This window comes from Chrysemys picta, chromosome 2, assembly GCF_011386835.1.
Source record: "Chrysemys picta bellii isolate R12L10 chromosome 2, ASM1138683v2, whole genome shotgun sequence".
NCBI lineage: Eukaryota > Metazoa > Chordata > Testudines > Emydidae > Chrysemys > Chrysemys picta.
Genome location: NC_088792.1, coordinates 188,124,149 through 188,142,605, shown reverse-complemented (window position 1 = coordinate 188,142,605; position 18,457 = coordinate 188,124,149). Strand labels below are relative to the sequence as shown.

The window sequence follows — 18,457 nt, the reverse complement described above, 5'->3', positions numbered from 1 at the left end:
AATACTAATTGTAGTGAGACAGACCCAAGGAAGGGGAGCTCTTGGGATGCAGTCAGCGATGTTTGTGTCATCCCTTCCTGCATCAATTTTGCGTCGGGGGTGTGACGTTATTGACATAAACTAGGACCATATAGATCATTGTTGCAACCAAGGTCCTGTAGTGGCACCCAAATCGTGTATAAAGGGGGTCAAATGGGGTGTCTAAGACAAGGTTATGGTTTACTGGTTATGATTATGCTGTCTATATGTGTGTATCGGTTTTGTAGTTGAAGTTATGAATATTGGCTCTATACTGTCTGTATGGCAAAGTTATGCTGTGCTTCTGGGGGACATCCCAGACAAGCTGGGATTAGCTCTGCCTAGCCTGCTTGATGGCCCATTAAGGACCATCAGCTATACAATGGACCCATTGAGAGAACGCAAATATGCCTTGAGACTCAACAAAGTATACAGGAACTTGCCCATGTGACTCCAGACTCCATTTTGCTGTAATTTTCCACAGTAAGAACAAAGAGGTGTTCTTACACCTGGAAAAGACTATATAAGGCTGATTCCTGATCTCAATCCTGCTTCATACCTCTGGAGGAACTTTGCTATAAGCTGAAGCTTTGAACAAAGGACTGAGGACCCATCCCAGCGGGGGATGTATTCCAGAGACTTGATTTGAACCTGCAGTTTATTCTATCGCTGCTGCAAGCCTGAACCAAGAACTTTGCCATTACTGTATGTAATTGATTCCATTTAACCAATTCTAACTCTCATCTCTATCTTTTTCCTTTTATGAATAAACCTTTAGATTTTAGATTCTAAAGGATTGGCAACAGCGTGATTTGTGGGTAAGATCTGATTTGTATATTGACCTGGGTCTGGGGCTTGGTCCTTTGGGATCAGGAGAACCTAGTCTCTAAGGTGCCACAAGTACTCCTGTTCTTTTTGCAATATGTGCTTGGAACAGGATATAGAAGATTACACAGACCTGAATTCACTACTGTGATTCTCGGCAAGGCTGCAGTAAACTACCTGCTGTTTAATAAAGGAGGAAATACCAAAGCTGTAATTCACAGCAGTGGTCTTTCCAAAACAAGAGAATGGGAGGAAATCTGTCAACCACCATTATAATGTTATATATAATTAGTTGCTGACTATTAAATCACGTGTGCTTTGTTTATTTAATTCTTGAGATTTTTCAAAAGGTATAATTTTATGTGAAATAATTTGAGAAGTTCACTTTGATATAAAAGGCATATACTGCATGTAGGAGGTTACATAATTTCTATATATAGCTGCAAAAGATTCTGATGCCTCCTCCTTTAAATCAGGGGGAGGAATCTAAATACATAAGGGTATTATATATATATTAATGTAATATGTACACACACTGTTGTAATGCAGCCTATAATTGTAGTTTTGTGCACACAGGACCACAACACTTGGAAGTAACTTCAGTGGATAACTGCTGTATTTTCTCCACTGTTGCTATAAATACATTTATACCAACTCTTCCAACTGCATCACTATCTGCAGTGCAGAATGATCCCATGGCACTTGGAACTTTTTACCCATCAGCTGTCCTGCTTGAAACCATTTACAGGCATTTAAAACAATTTCAGTTACAGTTCAATATAATTGTTTTCCTAGTAAAAAACACTTTTACATGAAATTCTGTCATTCCTGATGTTTAATGTTCTTTCTTTTCACAGATAGAATATTAACTAGCTTGGCTACCAGTACCAACATTTTGTTCTCACTCGCTCTTCCTCCCTTCAAAAATACACACAGCAGTACTGTGACAATCAATCAAAATTATTGCAATAATATTTTTCCATGTAGGCTTCACAGACACACTCATTTAACTATAGGAATTTTGAAGAGCGTTAGAGTGGGAATCAGAATTCCTAGGGTCTCTCTTTATCTCTGTCACTGGCTGAGAAGTGGCAGAATCTCTATCCCATTTTCCACACCGTATACATACACAACAGGTGTCCAAAATTCACCAGCACTCAGCACTAGTCCATTCTTCCTGAAAGTTTCCTTTTTCCTTAAGAAAACTAAAGCGTAAACCTTAGCTTCCTCCTTATATTGCTGTGTCTAGGGATTTTCTCTGAAAGACTTCTTATTTACTACCCAATCTTTCTGAGAGAGAAAGAAACAAATACTTTTATACTCCCAGGTTGCACCTACTAGGACACACCTATTCTGGCTACCAGGGTGAATCAGCAAAATAGCTCTGCTTTTCTGTGCAGGTTCCTAATTTCTAAGGCTATGTGCCACTCCTTGTGTCATGAAAGTCATTTAACCTTTCTGCATCTCAGTTTCTCTGTCTGTAAATTAACACCTATTCCAACAGAGCTCTGTGTAGCTCAGTAAAATAATATTTGTCAAGTGCTTTGAGATCCTCACCTGAAACACCCTGTAGACTTGCAAAGTATTATTTTTAGATCACATAATGTAAAGTGAAGCTGAGAGTAAACTCAGCTTGGCTTTAATAACAAATGAGATGATGAAGCAATGCTAGGAATACACAGTACCATAAATATACACAGTAGCCCTACCAACCTCATAGTTGTTTGCAGGTAATAGCCCCCATTTCCTCAGTTTTCAGGTAAGGACAAATAGATGTGCTAATCATATCTGAAGATACATTTATTCCTCTGTGACAAGCTAGCTGTTAGCAACCTTTGCAAGCATATAAAATACAACTGTTCCACATGACAGTAAGAAAAAATGCATGTCTCTCTGAGTGTGAAAAAATAGCCTCCTTTTCTATATATTTCAGCATCTGCAAAAGGCACATGATGAGACAGATTCATGATGACAGTGTGTGCTCTTCTCTCTCTTACACTTATGATTTGACTAGCATTGTTATAAGTGAAGGAGACTGGCAGTATTTTCATAGAATCATAGGACTGGAAGGGACCTCGAGAGGTCATTTAATCCAGTCCCCTGCACTCATGGCAGGACTAAAGTATTATCTAGATCAGTGTTTCTCAAACTGGGGCCGCCGCTTGTGTAGGGAAAGCCCCTGGCGGGCTGGGCCGGTTTGTTTACCTGCCCCGTCCGCAGGTCCGGCCGATTGCGGCTCCCACTGTCCGCGGCCAGGACAATGGGAGCTGCTGGAAGCGGCAGCCAGTATGTCCTTCGGCCCGTGCCGCTTCCAGCAGCTCCCATTGGCCTGCAGCGGCGAACCGCGGCCACTGGGAGCCGTGGTCGGCCGGACCCGCAGACGGGGCAGGTTAACAAACTGGCCCGGCCCGTCAGGGGCTTTCCCTACACAAGCGGCGGCCCCAGTTTGAGAAACACTGATCTAGACCATCCCTGACAGGTGTTTGTCTAACCTAAAAAATCTCCAGTGATCACCCGGGCAGTTAGGAAGTTTTTCCTAATGTCCAACCTAAACCTCCCTTGTAATTTAATTCCATTTCTTCTTGTGATCTCCTCAGAAGTTAAGAAGAACAACACCCTGTCCTTGGTTTTCCTCTTGCTTCTAATGTATTTGTAGAATGTTTTCTTGTTATCCTTTATGGCTATAGCTAGTTTGATCTTGTTTTGTGCTTTGGCCTTTCTAATTTTGTCCCTATATACTTGTGTTATTTGTTTTTATTCATCCTTTGTAATTTGACCTAGTTTCCACTTTTTATAGGACTCTTTTTTTTATTTTTAGATCATGGAGGATCTCCTGGTTAAGCCAGGTTGGTCTCTTGCCAAACTTTCTATCTTTCCTATACAGTGGAATAGTTTGCTCTTGTGCCCTTAATAACGTCTCTTTGAAAAACTGCCAACTGTCAATTGTTTTTCCCCTTAGACTTGCTTCCTATGGGATCTTACCTACCAACTCCCCGAGTTTGCTAAAGTCTGTCTTCTTGAAATCCATTGTCTTTATTTTACTGTTCTCCCTCCTACCGTTCCTTAGAATCATGAACTCTACAATTTCATGAACAACAAGGAGTCTGGTGGCACCTTAAAGACTAACAGATTTATTTGGGCATGAGCTTTCGTGAGTAAAAACCTCACTTCTTCGGATACCATTTCATGATCACTTTCATCCAAGCTGCCTTCCAATTTCAAATTCTCAACCAATTCCTCCCTATTTGTCAAAATCAAATCTAGAACAGCCTCTCCCCTAGTTGCTTTCTCCACCTTCTGAAATAAAAAAATTATCTCCAATACATTCCAAGAGCTTGTTGGATAATCTGTGCCCTGCTGTGTTATTTTCCCAGCAGATGTCTGAGTAGTTGAAGTCCCATATCACCACCAAGTCCTGTGCTTTGGATGAGTTTGTGTTAGTTGTTTAAAAAAAGCCCATCCGCCTCTTCTTCCTGGTCAGGTGGTCTGTAGTAAACCCCTAACATGACATCACCCTTGTTTTTACCCTTACTCAGAGACTTTCAGCAAATCTGTCTCCTATTTCCATCTCAACCTCAGTCCAAGTGTATACATTTTTAATATATTAGGCAACACCTCCTCCCTTTTTTCCCGGCCTGTCCTCCCTGAGCAAGCTGTAGCCTTCTATACCAATATTCCAGTCATGCGTATTCTCCCACCAAATCTCTGTGATGCCAACTATGTCATAGTTGTGTTTATTTACTAGCATTTTGAGTTCTTGCTGCTTATTCCCCATACTTCTCACATTAGTATACAGACATCTAATATACTGATTTGATTCCCCCTGCCCCAGTTCTGTCTTGTCTCTCCCTTACCCCTGCTATAACAGCCCATGCCCCCCCAAATTCTGACCCTTCTCCCAGGTCTACCAGCTGGAACTGAACCAGTGGTAACACCAATAGGACATTTGAGAAAGGAATGTGTATGCAAGCCCATAAAGAGTTTGATCGTGCTCCCTTTGACATCACTGGAACTTTAGGCTGTGACTGCAGTTGGAGCTGGTCCAGGTCCAAATAGAAGTTAAAATTTTTAAACTGGAAGGATGATCAAATAATGTCCGCACTGTGGATGCCAGTGATAGGAATATCTCTTCATCCCACTTGTATAGATTTTGTTGTAAACAAACTTATTAAACATACTCTAGATCAGGGGTGGGCAAACTACGGCCCGGAGGCCGCATCCGGCCCTTCAGACGTTTTAATCTAGTCCTTGAGTTCCCGCCAGGGAGTGGGGTCGAGGGCTTGCCCCACTCCGCGCAGCTCCTGGAAGAAGCGGCATGTCCCCCTCTCTGGCTCCTACGTGTAGGGACAGCCGGGGACTCTGCACGCTGTCCCTGTCCCAAGCGCTGCCCCCACAGCTCCAATTAGCCAGGAACCATGGCCAATGGGAGCTGCAGGGGCAACGCCTGTGGATGGGGCACTGTGCAGAACCGCCTGGCTGTGCCTCCGTGTAAGTGCCGGAGGGGGACATGCCGCTGCTTCCAGGAGCTGCTTGAGGTAAACGTCACCCAGCACCTGCACCCCGATCCCCCCTGTGTCCCAACCCCCTGATCCCCCTCCAAACCCCTCGGTCTCAGCCCCAGAGCACCCTCCTGCATCCCCAACTCCTCATTCCCAGCCCCACCCCAGAGCCTGCACCTCCAGCTGGAGCCCTGACACCCCCCCGCACCCTAACCCCCAATTTTGTGAGCCTTCATAGGCCGCCATACAATTTCCATACACAGATGTGGACCTCGGGCCAAAAGTTTGCCCACCCCTGCTCTAGACAAACATAGGAACAACAGCAACAGAGGGTCCTGTGGCACCTTTAAGACTAACAGAAGTATTGGGAGCATAAGCTTTCATGGGTAAGAACCTCACTTCTTCAGATGCAAGGTAAGCATCTTACCCACGAAAGCTTATGCTCCCAATAGTTCTGTTAGTCTTAAAGGTGCCACAGGACCCTCTGTTGCTTTTTACAGATTCAGACTAACATGGCTACCTCTCTGAATAGGAACAACAGTAGTAACTAATGGCAGATAGTCTTTTTCTATACATAAAGACACAAAACACAGAGCTCAGAGTCACATGCACTAGCCAACAGGCAAGAAAAAAAAATCACATTCATTAAATATGATTAGATAGACTACAAGGACTATGAATGTAAGGCACAATGTTGGTCCTGTGGGTAGGAGACAGGGCTGAAATCAGGAGGCCTGTGTTCTAGTCCTGTCTCTGCCATAGACTCACTGTATGATCATAAACAAACCAGTTAACTTCTCTGTTCTTCAATTAGTGACACATATCCACCTTTATAAACTGCTTTGGGTATACAGCTGGCAAGTGCTAAGTAGTAGTATTAGGATAGCACTTACCTGACCTGGACCATATATGTAATTATTCCACATTCTCTAACACCAGAATTACTCAACCTATTAAACACCTTTACTCAGATATCAATTAACTCAATGGGAATTTGGGGTACGCAAGAAATGCAGTAATGGGGCCTATTTTATTAACACTAACGACATGTTCAGAGGTACAGAAATTGAGATGCAGTTAAGCAATTGTGTCACAGTTAATTTCCTGGGACAGGCTTCTAATCTTACCTAGTGCAATTTACACCATTGTAAATCAGGAATAAAGCCACTGAAGTAAGCAGGGTCATACCAGTATGAAACTGCCCATATTCTAATTAAATTACTAGTTAGGACTTAAAATGAGACAAAATTAGAGAACCAATAAAAGATAATGGCGAAATACAGGTTGTGTTAGGTGAAACTGAATGAATAAAGCAACCATGGGGAAGGACACACCAGGAAAATGGAAAAATTATATATGTCCCAGGTTAAGTGTGCTATCTAGCAATAAACCGAGTAGAATAAAAAAGGCTAAAGTGGATAAATATAAAAGTGCAAAAAGTTCTTTAACATAAATTAGAGGTATCTGCAAAAATTAAGGGCCCAATTGCATTTCCACTGAAGTCAATGTGATTGTTAAGTCCATAGGCATATGACTCATCAGAGCGGACACAAAATAAAATTAGGAGGCATGATAAGGAAATTGAAAATGGAGAATTAAAATATAAAATAATAAATGGCATAAGGGAGGTCTATTAAGTGCTCCAATTTATTCTCATTCATAATAAAATAAATGTAACTGAAAGGCAACAAATTTAAAACTGGTAAACACGTTTAACACAACATATAAAATTACCAGTGGAACTAGTTGGATTGTGTCCTAAGAACTAAGTAATACTGTAAAAAAGTATAAGACATTTATATGACTAATGAGAACATCCACAATTACTTTAGATAGGATAAACAAAATTATAGGGGATAAAAAAAACATATGCTTAAGGTTGTAAATCAACTACTAACTGGTATAGGAGGATTAGGAGGAAAGTTCTATAGGTAGATTATTCCATAGCAGTTCATTATAGGGGGTTTTGCACCTTTCTCTGGCAGAGACAAGGTACTGGATTAGACAGACTGGTCTGATCAATATAGCAATTCCTATGTTCCTCTATTCTTAGGGATGGTTTACTGACTGAAGAGGTAGATGATGCTTAAAAAAAAAAAAAATTCTTTACTCCAGTCTTTGAAAGGCAAATGTATGATGGATATCAAAATCAGCCAGGAATATTGCTGGGGAAGAAGGAAATACTGAACAAATTGGGATTATAGTAGATGAATTAAAATTATCTAAAGACTGACAAAATTCCAGGACCGGATAGTAGCCATAGAGGAATTCTGAAGAAACTGGCAAAAGAAATGAGTGAAGTCACAATAAATATAATTAAAATATATCTGGAAAAATAAGGTACTTATAAACTAAAAAAAATCTAATGTAATATCTACATGCAAGAAGGTATCAATAAAATATCCAGGAAGTTATCAATATGATTTATTTTTACAAATCACATATATTTTTGTTGCATTTTATTTGTAATTTTAAAAAATCATTAACTTGTGGGGCAGATTTATTTACTTATTTATTTTATTTACATTTTTACAGTACTTAAGCTGTAGTTGCACATGAGTTATAGATGATCTTAAAAAAATATGTCTCAAAATGCCAAAAGCAGTTCAACTGTAATAGGGGCTAATTGCTGGCCAAATGTAATTACTTAAAATCCAAACTATTATATACCAATATATAAAAGGATTCAAAACTGGAAAATGTATTGAAAAGAAATTAACTGCATAATAAGACATCTATTCATTGGATAAACACTATATGGTTAACATTTGAAAATGTATTTCATTAAGGATGTTTCACTTATATTAATTATGGGATGTTTTATTTTTGTCAAATTCAATAATTTGAAAGTATATACATTTGAATATACATGGAGCATATAGCTACAGCAGTCTAGGTCCTTATATCTTATACTATTGCTGTAGTTTCAAAATTCATTGCAAATACTAATACATTTTTCCTCACAATACCCGGGTAGGGAAACATTCTTCCCATTTTACAGATAGGTAAATCAGACACGGGTAGGTTAAGTGTGACTTCCCACAGGTAACACAGGAAGTCTGTGATAGAGGTAGAAATTGAACCCAGCTGTTCCCAGTCCTAGGGCAGTATTTTAACCATGGGATTCTGTTTGGCTTTACTGGTGTTAATCTGGAGTAGTTCGACTGACGTGCAGTGACACAGGGGCATAACTGAGAGCAGAATTTGACCCCCTAAATGTAACCCTGAGTTACAATATAACATTTACCTTGTAGAGCATTTGTTTTGAAATGTCACATACGTTTTGCCTCCTTATAAAACAATGTTTAAAAACTGGTCAACTTTGATTCTGGCACAATTTAAAAGCAAAACTCTAATCTAATATTTAAAGAGAAACCAACTCCGTCTTGGTTTTGCCTGGGGATGGGGAGTCGAATTTCAAAGTGGACCAAGGGTTGAAAGCCGGGCTGAGTTACACAAGTGAAGAAGGTGCCTCCGGGGGTCCCAATACTAAAGCTTGCGCGGGATCAGTTAGTTGCGGGTCCGATGCTAGATGTCACCGTCCCTCACCCTGCCTAGCAAAACACAACCTCTCTGCGTTTACCCGCCGAGGCAGCCCCGGCGCATGTAGAACAGCAGCAGCAACTCCTATCTCGTGTCTTCAACGTGAACTGTGGAAAGGGTCACAGGCGGGGTGAGGGAGGCGGCTGAGAGCCCAGCAAGGGGGAGGAACGGAAGCTAAGCAGGACTTTCTCCCAGCCCCTGCCAGACCCACCCTGCCTCGCCCCCTCTTGCTCCCGGACCTTCATCCCCGCCCCACTCCAGGGGGCAGCGCGCGGCCAGGATCTGGGGGACAAGGGGAAGAGCCGCCCGCTGGCCTCAGGTGCTCGGCGGGGCCGCCTTGCTGCTGGCGTGGGGGAGCCGGGAGAGGCGGCGCCAGCTCCCGCCCCTGCGCGGAGCCGGGAGAGGGGGACCCAATCGCTCGCTCGCGGGCTCCAGCAGGCACCTGCCGCCAGCCAGCCGGGATCAGGCTGCAGCACCCGGCGGGGCGGCCCCTCCCAGCAGCAGCCGCTGCCGTGTCCGCCTTTGCTGGGACCTTCGGAGCAGCCGCCAAGTTGAAGCCCGGCGCTGTGCACGGGGCGTCCGTGGTGGGGCAGGCGCCTGAGCTCCCGGCTGATGCATCCACCAGCAGCAGTTTTTCCCCAGGTACCGTCTAGTGCAGAGTGGGAGGGAGGGAAGGAAGGAAGGGGGGGTGAGGTTTCCCCTGGGCCAGGATGAAGTTTGTGTGATGGGCATTAGGAGCCCCTGATCTCAGTGGGTGGGGGCTGCAGGATGGATTCCAGCCGTGCCCAAATCATTGCTCCCGGCGCGGGAATCGCAGCGCTCCTACGGCTTCTCTCTGCCCGGCAGCGCGTGTGCCGGGGCAGGGGGGCTGGCGGCAGGGGGGTGCCCGCCTGCTGGTGGCTGGGCGCGGTGGCAGGAACTTTCTGTGCCCCTGGAGCCTTTTCTCTCGCCTCCCGTCTTTCCGGGCTGCTCGCTAATAGCCTCCATGGCTGGGAGCAGCGAGCACTGCAGGGGGCCTCCTAGCCCCCGTTAGATTTCTGAGCCGAAAGGAGTCAGAAACTTCAATCAAGTGTGTGTGTCTGTGTGGTGGGGGGTTCCCCGCCCCCTCCCGGTTGTTTTATGGAGCACGAGCAAAGCGCGGCTGTTTGGACGCCAAATCGCATTTGGTCCATCCCCTGGGTTGCCCTTCGAGTTGGCAGATCAAGGCGCGGGTGAGCTGAAAACCCACAATAACGCTCTCCTCAGAGCGTCTGCCTAGCGCTGGGGCACGGCCAGAGAGCAGGCAGAGCCCAGCCGCCTCCTGCTCTGCCCCGGGCCAAACCAGGGGCGCCAGCAGCAGCACCCAGAGTCCGGTCAGGTTTTCCCTTCTGGCCTTTTGGGGGGTATCGCCTCTAAGCAGTTCTTCTGCCTCCTCCCTAGGGCTGCAAGGCATAGGTGCTGGAACTAGGGGTGCTGCCACACCCCCTGGCTTGCAGTGGTTTCCATTATATACAGGGTTTTGGTTCAATGGCTCTGAGCACCCTTGCTGCCAGGGGAAGTTTATAGGGGCACAACATAATACCCAGCCACAGAGTCCACTCAAAACCTGTCCAGGGGGTAAAGTGCTAAGACGCCTTTGAGTTGCTCTTCGAGGGTTTGCTGATGGTGGGAGCTCTGATGTGCGGCTTCCCTGGCACTCTTTGCATGCCCACTGCAATGCTGGATTCTTTTCCTTTTCTGGTATATTCATCTCTTTTGTTGTTGATGCATTTTTTTTAATAGGAATGTAAACAGATGTATATTTAAATTCAAACAAAATGTATTGGAAATGAGTGGGGTCTCCATTTCCATGTGTCTTTTGGTTGATGGAATCTCATATAAATCAGAGAGCCTTAGCTGCTGTGCACTATGTTTTCCACCTGCAATTAGTGCGGTTTTAAGTTCATTATTTTACATAAAATGATGTATGTATTAGTTGATAAATTAGAAATCAACTGGCCCCATTGAACACCTTGTTCACCGTGTTGTCTATATTATCTTAATTGCAGATCTTTCCTTTCCCTTGAGGATCTATGACTTTTAACTCCCTTATGATGCCTGATGTTAAAACCTCATTTGAAGTTTAAGTGGTAAATAGGGTTGCCAACTTTCTACTGGCAGAAAACGCGAACATCCTTGCCCCACCCTAGGCCACCCCTTATCCGAGGCCCCACCCCTGCTCACTCCATCACCCTCCTCCCTCTGTTGCTCGCTTTCCCCCACCCTCAATCACTCACTCATTTTAACTGGGAGTTGGGGTGTGGGTGAGGGCTCTGGCTGGGGGTGTGGGCTCTTGGGTGGGGCCATAAATAAGGGGTTCAGGGTGCAGGAGGGGGTTCCAGTCTAGGGAGGAGGTTGCGGTGTGGGGGGGGGGTGAGGGCTCTGGCTGGGGTGGGGGCTCTTGGGTGGTGCCGGGGATGGGTTTGGGGTACAGGAGGGGGCTCTGGGTGGGGACCGAGGGCTTCAGAGTGCAGGAGGGGGTGCGGGCTCTGGGAGGGAGTTTGGGTGCAGGAGGGGGCTCAGGGCTGGGGCAGGGGGTTGGGGTGCAGGAGGGGGTGCAGGGTGCAGGCTCCAGGCTGTGCTTACCTCAGGTTCCTGGCCAATGGGAGCTGCAGATCCAGTGCTCGGGCAGGGACAGCGTGCGGAGCCCCCATGGCCGTCTCTGTGCCTAGGAGCTTGAGAGACATGCCGTCCACTTCCGGGAACTGCTGGAGCTGGGCAGGCACCCTGCCTGCCCTGCTGTTGGCGGCCAACCGGACTTTTAAGGGCCCGGTCAGCAGTGCTCGCCAGAGCCCCTTTTCGACCGTGCATTCCAGTCGAAACCCGGACGCCTGGGAACCCTAGTGATAAACTGTAAATACCTGGAAAGCTTTGGTGACTTTAAGAGTTTGCTCTTGCACAATTGGAATCACATAGGTCAGCTATTTGTTAACTCTTTGAGTGTAATTTATTTCACTAGCACTCTGTTCTAATCGTAAAATCTGTTTTTATCACTCTGTAACTGAAATGAAGCTTCTATACCTTGGCATGCAACTACATGGGGTCAAATTCTATCATTTTTACTCAGGCAAAACTCCCATTGAATTCAAGAGAGTTTTACCCCAAGGTATCACTAAACTTGAATGTTTAATCATACTTAATAACTTGTTAACTAATACGATTGTAAATTCTAGTGAAGACACCACACAAATGTTTGTTCCAGGAGACAGATGTGAGTTGCTAGTCATGTTTAAGCCTACCTTCGTGTCCTGTCTACCAAAGAATTTACAGTTCTGTTAGTTAATGTGTTAATATATTACTAACACGTCAGTTGTTGATATGCCCTCCATAAGATCAGCCCCCTAAATTGAGAATGAAAATCAATATTGATAGAGGTGCACGCAGTTTAGCTGTACTGTGTTCAGCACCAGTTCCAAAACTGTGGTTAAGACTTGCTCTGAGGAAGAAGTCCCTTGTTCATAAGGCCCTTTGCCAACCTCCGTAAGTTACTTTCTGAAGAAGTGGGCTCTCATTTTGGTGCAGTGTTTGTTCTGGAGTTGCTGTTGCAAGTGGGACTTCGTTTAGGTGATCCCTCACTCCTTTTAGCTCTGCAGGGGAAGATTGGCAGAGTCCACTAAGAAATGGTAAACACCACCTGAATTACATATGGAAACATTTTTAGTACATCCTAAAGCACCAAAGTTAGTCCAGCAAGAGATGTATTTTTCCATTCTGTTTATCTAGTCCAGGAAACTACTGTGGTTCTGAAGTGGCTTAAAAGTGACCCCCCAAAGGGAAAAAAAAGTCTATGCTTTTTTTGCTTCTTTATAAAGGCATGTAAGATATTTCTTCTGCTTGGGTTTTGAATTAGAAATTGAAGCAGCATCTCTCCTGTTTTTTCTGGAAGACGCAAGGGCTAGTAGAACTATGATATTAAAGAAAACATGGAAATGAAACTCAGATGGGAGGTGATCTTTGTTCAGACAGTTAAAAACTGTGGGTTTTTTGTTTGGTTTTGTTAAAGTTTGTATAACTCAAACAAGTAAAATAGCTGGAAGAAAAGCTCTTGTTGGATATTCAACACTTCCACCTCTCCTAGTAAAGTCTGAAAAGGTCCCAATTCACATGTTTTGGTTCATGAAGAAAGATTTCCAGCAACACAGGAAATATAGACTTGATATTGATAATGTAAAGAACAAGTGGGGGATGGGGGAGGGAGGGAATCCCACAAGATTGTCCTGTACATCATGAGGGGAAAAGGGGAGGGCAGAAAACGGGAACAAACACAATTATTTTTTCCAGGACACTATTAAAGATGTGTACACAGATTTTCTGATTGTCTCATCAACATGTCAACCATTGTGAATAATCCCCAAGTAAGATTCTTATCACTTTACAAATTATTTCAATATCCCCACATATTTTCAGGCTGTGCATATCTAAGGCATTATTGCACTTGTAAGGTGATTAAAGTCATTTGGCCTTGAGTGTCTCGTCTTGGGTTTAATAATACATCCAGAGAGTGCTGCAATAACTGTCCGTAAATGTCTGTCATATCTTGTGGCTTAATTATGAAACGGTTTTAAAACTCTGCACACGAACAGAACTTTTGGCTCAGCTTTTCAGATGTGATACCTCTGTGAATAATCCTTATGAAGGGCCAGATCCTAGAACTGAATACATGTGGGCAAACCCCCCATATCCGGGTGGATTCAGTTGTAGGAACTAGCCCTAAATATATGGCTCCAGCATTTTTTCCTCGTTAGAGTACTGCCCAGTTCACAATAGCAGTCCATTTTGAGAGAACTGTTACACTTCCTGAGCGCACACGTTGCTTGAGAAGACTTATAATGCTTTTGTCATGCTTCTCAGACTTCCCTGCTTATGTGTGTTGAGTCCTGGGGGATATTGCCTCAATACCTCACCAGGACTTTAGAATTGTCAAAGAAGAAACTGCCAGTGAGTCACCTTGATACTCTGCCTCTAGTGAGAGGGGAGCAACAGGACTCCCCGCAGGGAGTCTAGGCGGCAGCCTGAGCTGGGAGCCTGGGTGGCAGCCTGGAGATTGGGCACCAGCTGGGGAGCTGGCTTTCTTGTCAATTTCATGGCTCCACTGACCATAGGTGCCGACTCAATTTTTCCCTGGGGAAAAATTAGGAGGTGCTCCACACCCAGCGGCAGCCAAGCTGCCTCCTCCTCCTTCCCCCTCTCTTGAGTGCACCGTGTCCCCACTCCTCCCCCTCCGTCGCAGTGCTTCCAGCCCCCCTGCCGCCTAACAGCTGTTTGGCGGTGCTTAGGACTTTCCAGGAGGGAGGGGGAGGAGCGGGGATGCTGCGTGCTCAGGGGAGGAGGCTAGAAAAGACAGGGCAGGGGCGGGGACTTGGGGGAAGGGGGTGAAATGGGGGCAGGAAGGGATGGGGCTGGGGTAGGAAAGGGCGGGGTGAGGCAGGGACTTTGGGGAAGAGGTGGAATGGGGGTGGGGCGAGGGCGGTGCAGGGGCAGGAAAAGGCTGGACAGGGGTGGGGACCCATCGGGCAGAGGGGAAGTCGGCGCCTATGCCACTGACAGCAGGTAGATGTAAGTAATGCTACAAGGAGGCTGCATTGCCCTAGCTACACCGATATAAGCCCTACGCCTCTCCTGGAGGTGGTATTATTATGTCGGTGAGGTGGGCACTTATGTCAGCAGGAGCAAGGCTGTAAGTGTGTATACTGACGTAATTAGGTTGACGTAAGCTGCCTTACATCGACCTAACGCTGTATTGTAGACCAGGCCTTTGTCTTGCATGGTAATAGTAGGTTCATCCCATCCACCAAGCCTTCTTGAATCGTTTTCCTGTGATATCCAATCCCTGACACTGACTACTCACAGAAATTCCAGATCTTCTGTTCCCAAAGGAGCAGTGCACCCAGTTGACCAATTTTACCTTAAACCACTGCTCCTGCAAACCACCACAGCACTTATAAGCACTTAAAGTAAATCAAGAAAGGGGTTATTTAAGAAAGAATAGGGGTTGCACTAGAAACAAGAGACAGTGGTGGAAATAAATGGCCACAATACAAAACAAAATGCAGACCCAGGTTTGCATTTTATCAGTAGCTACCTTTCCTGTCTAATAAAGTAGATTTCCCTCCAAAGTCCAGTCTGTTGAAGAGCTAGCTGATTTCTACCAGGAGCCAAAAGTTGAAGTTCATGAAAGCATCTACTTCCAGTCAGAGGTTTTCCCACAGTGAATGGATATAGTGTGTCTTTCCCTGCAAGCTGTTATAGTGAAAGTCTTTTGTTTCTATTCACAGGCAGGGCAAACCCCTGCCTTGCTGTAGAGTTCTTTTCTACCTTTATGTGGTTTTGAGTGGTTTCGATTGTGTGTTTGTCATTGTCTGATGGTTTTCCATTAACTGCTCTGGATGTGGCAAGAATAGACAATAGAACATTGCATTATTTCACCAGCTAAGTAGGAAGGGGTGACAACTCCCTCTTGCTTGAATGGCACATTACGCCCCGGTGATCAATTTCTACACCAAGTCCATAAAGCATACTTTCAATATCAATACACTATTCCTTAAATATTACCCTTATCTGTGTCTCACAATGGGTATGAGGCTTGACAAGCTACGAGCTTTCTGTACATACCTTACATGTTACTCTTCATGGATAGTTATCCTGTCAGACATGCCTTGGTATAATGAGTTTGTCAGATCTGAGGTGAGAGTTGTTTGCAAGGAACAAGGGACCCTTTGCCAAGGGGTCTTTGTGTCACTTGCCCCCAGAAAATCCATCCCAAATTTTACGTTTAATCCAGTGCATGCTGGGAGAGGACTTTGGGAATTTAGTGAGTATTATGTGAATACTCTTACAGCATGGACATGACCAATAAAGACTAGTTATGTGCTTCACTGTGGTGCCTCAATGATTGGTTTAAGGAGCTCCCAGTAATCTAGGAGACAATCTAGTGCTGATTGTTCTCCATGCTGCTTTTCTGTGCATGGTGGCCCATAATTACATGCAGAGGAGAAAGGTAGGAATCTACATTAAAGGCAGCACTGGGGAAGCTAAACGCCAGGCCTGGTCCAGTAGGAGTTTTGCCTGCATAAGAACTGTGGGATTGGGCCTGGTACACTTCCAAGACTAGTATAAGTGGTAGTAGGGGAAAACTATTAGATCCAGTTAATCCCTAAAGGACTTTAAGTTTGTATTCTGTTTGGTGTAGGAATAATGGGGATAAATAAGGAGTAGTGAAGTATGGGTAACATATTTAAAAGTGCCTGTCTCCCATTTTCAAAAGTGATTTAGGCATTTAGGGCCATATTTTTTAATGAATTTAAATTACCTTTAAAAATATGTCCCTTAAGAGCCTAGGTCTCACCAAAAATCAATGTGACTTACGCGCCTAAGTCCCATAAGGTATGTCTACATTGTAGTTGGAAGTGTGATTGCAGGTTGAGTAGGCATACTCATGCTATCTTTAATCTAGCTAGCACAGCTAAGAATAGCAATGAAACTGTAGGGAGTACGGGCCTCACTCAGCCTGGGCTGTGCAAGCCTGCCCCAAACCTTGGGTATGTAGTCACATTCCTAGACTGCGCTGAACCCCATGCCACTGGAGTTTTGCTGATATTTATGGCCACACTAGCTAGATTAAAGCTAGTGCGGATATTCCTACTACCTGAACTGCATTCACGCCTCTCATTGCAACGGAGACGTACCTTTAGGCACTTTTGAAAAGTTTACCGTATGTCTATAAGTTACATGGACTCAGAATATTATGTTTGGAATTTCTTGTGGCAGTATTACGAGTGAGTGAAGCCACCTGAACTTTGGCCTGGTGTCTCTCAAAATATTTCCAAAATGCATTGCACTGCATTGAGCCTCTAATTGGCTTAATTAAGTCATCAGTTTTGAGTTATATAGGTTGCATGTTTCCCTGTTGAGATTTTTATTTTTAAATGTAGTAATCAATCTGATGAAGATATTAAATCAATGGACTAAAATGTTTTGTTTGTACCAGTCAGACCTTTTTGGGTATCTGTTAATTAACTTGTCAGTTCATCAAAGTTACTTCATGCTTTTTGACTTGTGAGCTGTGATTTGTATTCTTGTTTGGTAGCACGTCTGAATCTGTGTTCCATTTCAGCAAGCAATTTAACTGCATAGAAGGCTAGATTCTGCCACATTTCGGCTACATCTCACGTAGACATATTTGTGTAAGCTCTCATTGAGCTAGCATGGTAAAAATAGTAGCGTTGCTGCAATAATATGGGCAGTGGTGAGCGGTGGCATGGGCTAGCCGCCCTGAGTACATACCCACGAAGTCCAGGCTGGTTTGTACTGAGCGTGGCTAGGCTGTGCCACCATTCATTGCTGATACTATTGTGGCTACACTACTATTTTTATCATGCTAGCTCGATGAGAGCTAACGTGAAAATATCCACGTGAGCAGAGCATAACACCCCTAGCTCCAAGTGTAGACATAGTCTAAGGGCATGGCTACACTTGCAGATGTAGAGTGCTGAGAGTTAAACCAACCTTTGGAGACCACAGCAGGGAAAACGCTGCCGAGTGTTTACACTCTCAGCTGGAAGCGCACTGGCGTGGCCACATTAGCAGCTTTGCAATGCCACAAAGAGCAGTGCATTGTGATAGCTATCCCAGCATGCAAGTGGCTGCAACGTGCTTTTCAAATGCGGGAGGTGGGGTGGAGTGTGACAGAGAGTGTGTTGTGTGTATGTGTGTGGGGGTGCTGAGTGGGTTTTGGGGTGCTGAGAGTGTCAGCATGCCGTCTTGTAAGTTCAGACCCCCCTGCCCCCCACCTCTCTCTCACACACTCACAGCAAGCAACATTCCACACTAATGGCTTGCTTTGTCCTGGAGCAGATAAGCAGCTGGCTGTCAGAAACTGAGCTTTGAAAGGGGATATCTGCATTCCTACAGTCGATTCCAAAACAATGACAAGAGTGGCCACTTGAATTAAGGGGATTATGGGACGTTTCCAGAGGCCGATCAAAGCGCAGTAATGCAACACCTCGTTCACACTGACGCTGGGGCGTTTCAGCCGAGGCGCAACAAGTGTTGTGCTTCTCGTGGAAGTGGATTAACAGGCGCGTTCCAGCTGCAGAGTCCAGGGGCTCTAAGTGCCTTGCCAGTGTAGATGGGTCGGGAGTTAGGGCGCCTGGGGCTGCTTTAATGCGCACTAACTTGCAAGTGTAGCCAAGCCCATAGTCACATTATGCAGTTTCTTACTCAGTGAAGAATCCCATTAATTTCAGTGGGTCTCCTGATGGAGTAAGATACTACACAGTGTGGTAAAGGTGAAAGAATCCAGACCAGAGATAGAGAACATTTTGGAGGAATTAAAATTTTGACATAATGATAATTGATTTAAGGCAAATGGTTTGGACTAGTCAGATGATATGTTTTCCTGTGTAAGTGGCATTCTTAAAGAATAATGTACCACAGGTTGAGTGCTCTACATTAACACATTTTTGGTGCTTCTAGTAACTTTAAGTGCATATATCACACCACAAATACAATTCCTATAGCGTTACTCCTCCTGTTAATTATTCTAAAGCTATATT

At 44.7% G+C, this 18,457-nt stretch overlaps 1 protein-coding gene across 8 annotated transcripts in view; it reads left to right on the top strand.

Annotated features, from left to right (window-relative positions):
* Positions 1–8,563: 8,563 nt before the first annotated feature.
* The window catches only part of KCNG2 (potassium voltage-gated channel modifier subfamily G member 2), an 86,981-nt gene continuing 77,087 nt past the window's right edge, over positions 8,564–18,457 (top strand). For 2 of the 8 annotated variants that reach the window (XM_005281433.5, XM_005281435.5), the window contains exon 1: positions 8,564–9,527. The gene's annotated coding sequence lies outside the window, so the exon portion shown is untranslated. Of the gene's footprint in view, positions 9,528–9,722; positions 10,097–10,175; positions 10,605–11,514; positions 11,820–18,457 lie in introns of those variants that run through there. The other 6 variants (XM_042860459.2, XM_008164445.3, XM_065585106.1 and 3 more) reach the window with 5 other exon arrangements.